We start from the raw sequence: 10,789 nt of genomic DNA on the forward strand, positions 1-10,789 counted from the left end.
CCTCCTCCATTTGAATCGCACCTCATCACTGGGTGGACCTGTGAAGAACTAAGGAAACCATCACTTTTCTTATTCAAGAGTTCTACCTAATTAAAGAGCATGGTGACTGAATTGACGTTATAGACGCTGGTTGTTTCCGTTGGCTTTGTCCTCATAACTTGCCACTGATAGTTATTTAGTGACATCTCTTCTAAAAATTAATAAGCATCTTTAGGTGTTTTATTATTGATGGTTCTGCCAGCAGCTGCATCAACCATTTGTCAAGTCGAAGGATTAAGGCCATTATGAAAAGTTTGAACCTGTAGCCAGAGTGGTAACCCATGGTGAGGGCGTCTTCGTAAAAGGTCCTTATATCTCTTCCATGCATCGTAGAGTGTTTCTAAATCCATCTGCACAAAAGAAGAGATATCATTATGTAATTTAGCTATTTTAACTGGCAAAAAAAATTTAATAAAAACTTTTCAGACATTTGTTCCCAAGTAGTGATTGACCCTCGTGGTAATGAATTCAACCACTGTTTAGCTTTATACCTTAATGAAAAGGTGAACAACTGAAGGCGGATGGCATCATCAAAAACGCCATTAATTTTAAAGGTATCACAAAATTCTAGGAAATTTGCCAAGTGAGCATTGGGATCCTCGTCCTGCAAACCATCAAACTGAACAAACTATTGTATCATTTGAATTGTGTTAGGTTTCAGTTCAAAATTGTTTGCTGCAATAGCAGGTCTAACTATACATGACTCAGTTCCTGTTAAATTAGGTTTAGTATAATCATACATAGTGCATGGAGCAGGTTTCTGATTTACAGCAATCACAAGAGGTAGTAGATTTTCTTGGTTTTCAGCCATCTCCTCGGTTCTGGTTTGAATATCATCCACTTGCTCGTTCTCTGTGTATCTTAAGCTTTGCCTTATTTCTCTTTGGTTTTTACGAACTGTGCAATCTATCTTACTGTAAAAAAGTAATTCCTGCTTGTCACGTGGTTAACCCAGGTTCGATCCCCGACAACTGTGCCAAAAACTTGATACGTGATATTCGTGACAGGTTTTAAATATTTATAATGAACCGTTCTTAAAACTAACTATTATCACGATAAAGGCAAGTGTACCTATCGAACAGTAGTATAGCTTTAGTAAGACCGGATTATCGAACCCAAAGGAACTAAAACTACTAGTATCAACTTTCTTTCTATTATCTAGCCTAAAAAATAAAAGGGTTTTTGTTTATCTAACTAATTAATTAAACTAAGAAATCACAGAAAAGAAGTTTGGGGAAAATACTTTTTGGGAAACTCGATTGATGAAGACAATACCTAAGGAAAAGTCCACCTAGAATTCACTTGTTATTTGACTCTAAATCGGACGATTTATTCATTCAACTTGTTTCGTAGAGATACCTAAGTTATATTATTATCTCTCTCGAGACTAACAACGTCTAACCCTAGATTGAATAATTGAAATTTCTTTCTAATTAACGCTCTAGGGTTGCATTAACTTGATCTATGGATCCCCTTATTAGGTTTCACCCTAATTCGACAAAATCTTGTCACCCTATCTCTAGGCGAGCAACCAACTTTGCTTAATTATGACAAATTTACTCTTAGACAGGGTCTATTCCTCCTCTGAATAAGAGCTTATCTTGAATCAATATCCTAGAATATCAAAACAAGAATTAAGAACACATAATTAAGAACAAGTCAAATATTATCATACAATTCAGATAATAATAACAAGATCCATCTTAGGTTCCATTCCCCTTAGGTTTTTAGGGGTTTTAGTTCATACTAATGAAAGAAAAAATCTCAAAAGAATAGAAGTAACAAAACATAAGAAAACCCAAAACTCCTGAGGGAATTTGAAGGGAGATCTTCAGTTTTGATGGTGAATCTGGCTTCTGAGATGGATCGATCGGCTTTCCTTTAACAATTCCTTGCTTCCTCCTATGCGTCCCCCTCTTCTCCTCTTCTAGGGTGTATTTATAGGCTTTGGAATGCCTAAGAGCCCTCAAAATTGGCCTTTTCTGAATTGGACTAAACTTGGGCTCAATAGGGACACGCCCGCCTGACACGCCCATGTGCGATTGCTTAAGGCCGTGGCCAAGGCTGTTAAATGGGCACGGGCGTGTGATCTACCCATGTAAATTGTGCTTTGACCTTGCCAAAGGGACACGGCCGTGTGGTCTGCCTGTGTGAGGAAGTCCAGGCCGTGTTGATTTCGTACGTTAGCCTATTTTCTCCATTTTTGGTTCGTTTCTCATTCCTTTCACTCTCCTATGCTCACCTAAGTATAAAACATGAAATTAAGGCATTAGGAGCATCAAATTCACCAATTTTAAGGAAAAATCATCCATAAAATGTGCTAAGCATAAGATAGAAATATGTATAAATTACGGTTTATCATGGATGCATAGTTTGGTGTTGGAAATGGCTTTTTTTTTGGTAAATTCATGTTCACATGGCCTGAGACACGAGCTTGTGTGACACACGGCCAGGCGACACAGCCGTGTGTCCCTTGTAGGTTTTAAAGCATGCAAGTTAGGTTGTTACACGGCCCAGAACATGGCCAGGCACACGGGCGTGTGGCTTGGCCGTGTGACCCAACTCAGAGAGTTACACAGGTGAGGTCACAAGCTGGGACACAGTCGTGTGTCCCTATTTTTATTGTTACATTGCCTGAGACATCTCTCACGGCCTAGCCACATGGCCATGTGGCACCTGCAGTCCATTCTTTCTAACTTTTTCTTATACTTTTTGATTGTTTCCAATTTGATCCCATATTGTTCTTAAGGTATATTTAGGGCCTCGAGGGCTCGATTAAGGGATGTTATGTATGTGATTGAACGTATTAGATTATTTTTACAATAATGTAAGAAATGAAAGTTTTAATGTTACATTTATACAATAATACTCCGTAACCCTACTCCAGTGACGGATATGAGACAGGGTGTTACATTTAGTGGTATCAGAACTACGATTTAGTTTATTCTAGGATAAACTTAGTGTAGTAAATTTTAGTACATACATGCCATATATACCCTATAATAGTGTGATGCTTTTGATCCATTCTAACACTGTATTTTCTTATAGATTCAAGATGTCAGTTGAATCGAACCGAACAATTGTTAATGAAGCTGAAAGTAATGTTCAAGCTTCAAATCTTGAAGCAAGTAATAGTGCGTCTATTCCACAATATGTTGGTGATAAGATGAAAAATGTATTGTTAGGAATGATGAACCAAAGGTTAAACGAGTTCAAGCAAGCAATCTTGCAACTCCGCCACCTCCACCCCTTATTGTGCCTCCTCCAGTAGCCCTAAATACTCAAAAACCTGTACTTGTGACGGTTACCCAAGTATCAATAGTTAAAATTTAAAAATGTGGAGCAGAAGAATTCAGAGGTACGGTAGATGATGCTCCTTCAAAAGCATTTGTTTTGCACCCCTGAAGATTGTTTTGTAGTGTGTAGTATCCTTACTGAAAGATGAGGCGTATCTATGGTGGGTTACTTTGAGCATGATGACATCGAATGATTATGTTAATCGGGACTTCTTTCAGAATGAATTCAAGAAAAAGTATGTTAGCCGGTTGTTCATTAACCGAATAAAGAAAGTTTCTCGAGTTAAACAAGGAAACCGGACTATAGATATGTATGAACGTGAATTTGTGTAGTTAATCAAGTATGCTCATAACATTGTATCAAATGAGGAGGAAATATGCATTAGATTTGAAGATGGGTTGAATGATGATATCCGTATGACTGTAGCAACATTAAAGTTTCTGAAATTTGTAAAACTTTCAGAGTGGGCTAAGAAAGTTGAAGAAATTTGTAAAAGCAAATGATAGTCAAATTCAAAATTTTGAAATTATAACAAAAGAGGGTCATTCAAGCTTGATTAAACATCTCCATCTAAGAAATTTAGAAATGACACAAGTTGACCAACTGCTCCTATAGAGTTTGTTGGTAAAGAAAAACAGAGGCAAAGAAATTTTTAGTTAGTTAATTCTCCAGTGACTAGTGTTGGAAGTGTAAAAAAATTTTAGAGAACCATTCCTATGTGTGATGTATGCAATAAAAGACATTTTAGTGAGTATCGGTCAAAATCGGGAGCTTGTTTTGGTTATGGGTCTACTGACCATTTTCTTTGTAATTATCTGAAGAAGCAAAATGATTTCAAAAATCAATAAAATAAGCCTGAAGCAACTTCTTAAAGGGCTAGACAATCTGGAAACATTAGAAATGCTACTCCTGATCGATGAAAGAAAGCCAAGATGAACGAACGGTCTAAAGCAAGAACACTAGCTAGGGCCTATACAATCCGAGCTCGAGAGGAAGCTACTACTTTAGATGTTATTGTGGGTACTTTTTCTCTCTTTGATATTAATGTATATGAATTGATTGATCCTAAATCAACTCATTCGTATATATGCACTACATTAGTAGACAAAAAGAAAATACTTGTTGAATTCACTGAATATACTGTCAAAGTTACAAATCCTCTGGGTTAGTGTGTTCTAGTTAATTAGATATGTAGATCATGTCCGCTGCAAATTAGGGGTTATGATTTCCCCACTAGTCTTATGTTGTTTCCCTTGGATGAGTTTGATGTGATTCTGGGTATGGACTGGTTGACATTGCATGATGCTATTATGAATTGTAGAAGAAAACATTCTGTGTTAAAATGTCAGGATGGTAAATGGATCCGAATTGAGTCAAATAGATTGGATGGTACATCTAATATAATCTCAGCTATGATGGCACGAAAATGTGTTAAAAAGAGCTGTGAAGCATATATTGCTTATAAGTTGATTTTACGGTTCAAAATTGAAGCTAGAATCGGTTCCAGTCGTATGTGAGTATATAGATGTATTTCCAGAATAGTTACCAGGGTTACCGCTGATCAGAGAGGTTGAGTTTACTACTGAATTAATGCCGGGAACATCTCTAATATCGATAGCCCCGAATAGAACGGCACCTATAGAATTGAAAGAGTTGAAAGCTCAATTGTAAGAGTTGACATGTAAAGACTTTGCTCGACCTAGCTTTTCTCCTTAGGGTGCTCTTGTGTTATTTTTTAAGCAAAAGGACAAATCCATGCGACTATGTATAGATTATCTACAGCTAACAAAATCACGATCAAGAACAAGTATCCATTGCCACGTATTGATAATTTTTTTGACCAGTTGAAAGGTGCAACAATATTCTCAAAGATTGATCTTTGTTCTGGTTATTACCAGTTATGAGTTAAAGACTCAGATATGCCGAAAATTGCATTCAAAACTTGGTATGGACATTATGAGTTTCTTGTAATGCCATTTGGTTTGACTAATGCACTGTTGTATTTATGGATTTAATGAATAGAATATTTAGACCGTATTTAGACAGATTTTTTGTAGTGTTCATTGTTGACATTCTAATATATTCATGAGATGAGGTAGAGCATGCCCAGCATTTGAGATTTCTTTTGAAAACCTTACGCGAAAAACAACTATTCACTAAGTTAAGCAAATGTGAGTTCTGGCTCAAAGAAGTCAAAATTTTTGGGACATGTGGTATTAGGAGGATTAGAATCTATCCGAGCAAAATTTTAGCTGTGGTAGATTAGAAGCCTCCAAGAAATGTATCTAAAGTCAGAAGTTTTATGGGCTTAGCTGGATACTACAGGAGATTCATCAAGGGATTCTTGATGATTGCTATACTATTGATGAAACTATTGGAAAACGATGTAAAATTTGAATGGTCAGAAAAATATCAGCAAAGTTTTAATCAGTTGAAAGCTTTGTTAACCGAGACACTTATTTGGTTCAACCAAAGTCCGATAAAGAATTTTTTTTACAGTGATGCTTTATTGAATGGTTTAGGTTGTGTTTTGATGCAAGAAGGCAAAGTGATAGCGTATGCTTCTAGACAGTTGAAACCACATAAAAAGAATTACCCAACTCATGATTTAGAGCTTGTAGCTATTGTGTTTGCTTTGAAGATTTGGCAACACCATTTGTATGGAGAAAAATGTCATATTTTTAAGGATTATAATAGCCTAAAGTATTTAATGTCACAAAAAGACTTGAATTTGAGACAGCGCAGATGACTCCAGTTATTGAAAGATTATGACTTGATCATTGATTATCATCCAGGAATGGCTAATGTTGTTGCTGATGCATTGAGTAGAAAATTTTTATGTACTTTGCAAGCTTTGAAAACACGACTAACATTGAATGATGATGGTTCGATTTTAGCTGAATTAAAAGCTAAACCAACATTTTTGTAATAGATTTTCGAAGCTCAGAAATGTGATGATGCTTTGTTAGCTAAATTGAAACAGATTGAGATGAAACCTAATTTAGATTTTCATGTGGGTTCAGATGATAGTTTGTACTTCAAAGGCAGAATTTGTGTTCTGAGAAAGTCCGATCTCATTCATCAAATTTAAAAAAAAGCTCAAAGTGGTAGCTTGTCGATTCATCCTGGTAGCAATAAAATGTACGTCGATCTAAAATAGATGTATTGGTGGGCAGGTATGAAACGAGAGATCTTTGAGTTCGTATCGAAATGTTTGGTTTGTCAGCAAGTTAAAGCCTAGTATCAAGTACCTTCTAGTTTGTTACAACTAGTGATGATTCCATAATGGAAATGGGAACGTTTTCATGATGGATTTTATATCGGGATTGTCTCTATCTCTGAGAAAGAGAGATGCTATGTGGGTCATTGTTGATCGTTTGTTGAAATCTGAGCATTTTATTCCAGTGCGTATGGATTTTTCACTCAAGAGATTAGCAGAGTTGTATGTTGCTAAGATAGTTTGGTTGTACGATATGCCACTTTCTATTATTTCTGATAGAGATCCACAGTTTACATCGATTCTAGAGCAACTTACACGAAGCTCAGCATTTCATCCATAGACAGATGGTCAATCTGAACGAGTGATTTAGATGCTTGAAGATATGCTATGATACTGTGTTCTGGAGTTTGAAGGTAACTAGGAGATATTTCTACTGTTAGTTTAATTTGCATGCATAACAGTTATCAGTCGAGCATTATGATGGCAATGTACGAAGCTTTAAATGGTCGAAAGTCTTGAACTTTGTTATATTGGATTGAGCTCAATGAGAAAAATCTTTTGGGTGTTGGTTTGATACGGAAAACCGAAGAAAAATTTAAAATGATACATGATAGTCTGAAAGTGGCTTAGGATTGATAGAAATCTTACGCGGATTTGAAAATAAAAGAAATTGAATTTCAAGCCGGCGACAAAGTGTTTTTGAAAGTGTCACCTTGGAAGAAAGTCCTCTAATTCGGACTAAATTGCGAAAAGTTAAAATATTAGGGGAAAATTTATAATTTCAAAAGAAATGAAATGTTGATTTAATCGAATAATAGAGATATTAAATGGATTGAATTTGTTTATTTAGATCAATATAGACCAAGAACAGTTTTAGATTGGGGAAAAGCTAAAGCCTCGGATTAGTCGATTCTGTTTCTACGCTTTAATTGTCTAGGTAAGTTCGTAGTGTTTTTAATATGTAATGAATTTTCTATTTGTGTACGTGTATTATAATGATTCAATTATTATGTTATTAGAAGAATAATGATGAATTGCACATATGTGCCCCTGTTTGTACTTCGGTACCCCTGAATTGCACATACGTGCCCTATTTGTAGTTCGGCATCTGATAATTGCACATATGTGCCCCTGTCTGTACTTCGATACACTTGGATGTACTTTTATACTCTGTTTAGATTTCATTAATTCTAAATTGAATAATATATGAACTGTATTCAGTTTATTGAAAAATTAAACAATATGCTACATTCTTACTAAGCTCTATAAGCTTATTCGTTTTTGTGAATTATTTTGTAGATCATTATTGATGACACTTTGGACGGATCAAATCTTCAGCTCACACTATCTATTGACTTTGTTAGTTTTTGTATCTTCTAGGGCAATTGCATGTATAAACTTAAGTAGTTGAATTTGGGGTTGAAATGTATTTAGGATGTTATAAAATGTATTTGATGAATGTGTATATAATAACTAAATATGTTTGTGTTTTGATCCCATATATGCATAATAGGTTCTGATGTTTGCCTTAGAAGGTAGTTTTGGTCACTTTTTATAATGAATGAGAATGGTTTATTGGAATCATTTGATTGTTTGAGTCATGAAGCTACTTTAGGTTATATGTTTATTAGGTTTTAGAATTTGTAGTTGATGAATGTATCTAGTAAAGTTTGCATGATTTGGTGAGTTTTTGGTAATTGATATTGAGGTGCCTTGTATGACATATTGGTTGAATGATTTTAGACTATGGATTAAGTCATTTTTATGTAGGTTTTGAGTCATGTTTTAATGCCTTGATATGGTGTACTAAAGTCTTTTAGGTGGTTGCATGGTTTGGTGTTGAAAATGGCTTTTTTTTGGGGCAAATTCATGTCCACACTGCCTGAGACATGGGCATGTGACTTAGTCATGTGTGATACATGGTTAGTCGACACGGCTTTGTGTCCCCTGTAGGTTTTAAAGCATGTAAGTCAGACTATTAGACAACCTAGCACACGAGCTTGTGGCTTGGCCGTGTGGCCCAAATCAAAGAGTTACATGGGTGAGGACACGGTGTAACACCCCTAACTCGTATCCGTTGCCAGACTAGGGTTAAGAGGCATTACTGGACAAATTGAAACATTTAACAATCATTTCACAAACATCATAGCATCATAAATCATACATCAGTACAAAGTCCCTAACATAGGTCTACGAGACCTTAAACATGCTTTAGAAATAGGTTGAGACTAAACCGAGCACATATGAAATTTTTTGAAACTTAAACATTTTTTTAAAGTTATACAGGTCACACGTATAACACCCTTAACCCGTATCTATCACCGGAATAGGGATTCGGAGTATTACCAAAATTTACAGATCATTTAACAAAAAATTCGCTTCACATAACATTCATACCTGAAATTAGTCAAATTTAATCATAGTGTCCCTTATGTGAGCCATCGAGGCCCAGAATATAGATATCGAGACTTAACCGAGAACTCAGAAAATTTTTCAAAAATATTTAAAATTTTTCAACACTGCAAGGGGTCACAGGCTGTGTGGTCAGATTGTGTGGTTCACACAATATTCACAAAGTTATCATCATTTCATATGAAATAACACATCATGAAATTCATAAAATTAATAAATGGCCACTAAAATTTAGTTATACAAACTCATAAGTACGATTTTTTTATTATAACGATAATCATAATTTCATAATAAATATTCCAAATAAAACATTATATCATTTCTAATTCAACATTTATCAATTATAATCGGGCATGTGATCAATTTATACACAAGTTTCAACTCATCATAAACACATTCTTACTCAGACACATTAGTGTCACTTTCAACACTTTCTGAAACAACTCGATCGAAAAGTATTTCTGTCTATAAGTAAAAAAAAATTGATCGGATTACACACATCACTCTATCACAGATTTATATGGCATGTATCTCTAAACACTTTACACATCTCATTTGATCCGAGATTCGGCTAAACCGAAGGTTTGATACCACTAAATGTAACACCCTTAACCTGTATCCGTCGTTGGAATAGGGATTCAGAGTATTACCAAAATTTACAAATCATTTAACAAAAATTCCGCTTCACATAACATTCATACCTGAAATCAATCAAATTTAATCATAGTGTCCCTTATGTGAGCCATTGAGGCCCAGAATATAGATATCGGGACTTAACCGAGAACTCAGAAAATTTTTCAAAAATATTTAAAATTTTTCAACACTGAAGGGGTCACAGGCTGTGTGGTCAGATCGTGTGGTTCACACAATATTCACAAAGTTATCATCAATTCATATGAAATAACACATCATGAAATTCATAAAATTAATAAATGGCCACTAAAATTTAGTTATACAAACTCATAAGTACGATTTTTGTATTATAACGATAATCATAATTTCATAATAAATATTCCAAATAAAACATTATATCATTTCTAATTCAACATTTATCAATTATAATCGGGCATGTGATCAATTTATACACAAGTTTCAACTCATCATAAACACATTCTTACTCTGACACATTAGTGTCACTTTCAACACTTTCTGAAATAACTCGATCGAAAACTATTTCTGTCTATAAGTAAAAAAAAAATTGATCGGATTACACACATCACTCTATCACAGATTTATATGGCATGTATCTCTAAACACTTTACACATCTTATTTCATCCAAGAGTCGGCTAAACCGAAGCTTTGGTACCACTAAATGTAACACCCTTAACCCGTATCCATCGCTGGAATAGGGATTCAGAGTATTACCAAAATTTACAGATCATTTAACAAAAATTCCGCTTCACATAACATTCATACCTAAAATCAATCAAATTTAATCATAGTGTCCCTTATGTGAGCCATCGAGGCCCAGAATATAGATATCGGGACTTAACCGAGAACTCAGAAAATTTTTCGAAAATATTTAAAATTTTCCAACACTGCAAGAGGTCACAAGCTGTGTGGTCAGATCGTGTGGTTCACACAATATTCACGAAGTTATCATCAATTCATATGAAATAACACATCATGAAATTCATAAAATTAATAAATGGCCACTAAAATTTAGTTATACAAACTCATAAGTACGATTTTTGTATTATAACGATAATCATAATTTCATAATAAATATTCCAAATAAAATATTATATCATTTCTAATTCAACATTTATCAATTATAATCGGGCATGTGATCAATTTATACACAGGTCATTCATATATAT

The 10,789-nt window shown here is 34.7% G+C and overlaps 1 non-coding gene across 1 annotated transcript; it reads left to right on the plus strand.

The window, feature by feature from the left end:
• The first annotated feature begins 315 nt into the window (after positions 1 to 315).
• On the plus strand, positions 316 to 421 carry LOC121205288 (small nucleolar RNA R71). The gene has a single exon (XR_005900371.1). It is a non-coding gene; the product is annotated as a small nucleolar RNA R71 (small nucleolar RNA).
• Positions 422 to 10,789: the final 10,368 nt, after the last annotated feature.

This window comes from Gossypium hirsutum, chromosome A08, assembly GCF_007990345.1.
Source record: "Gossypium hirsutum isolate 1008001.06 chromosome A08, Gossypium_hirsutum_v2.1, whole genome shotgun sequence".
In the NCBI taxonomy this organism is placed as follows: Eukaryota; Viridiplantae; Streptophyta; class Magnoliopsida; order Malvales; family Malvaceae; genus Gossypium; species Gossypium hirsutum.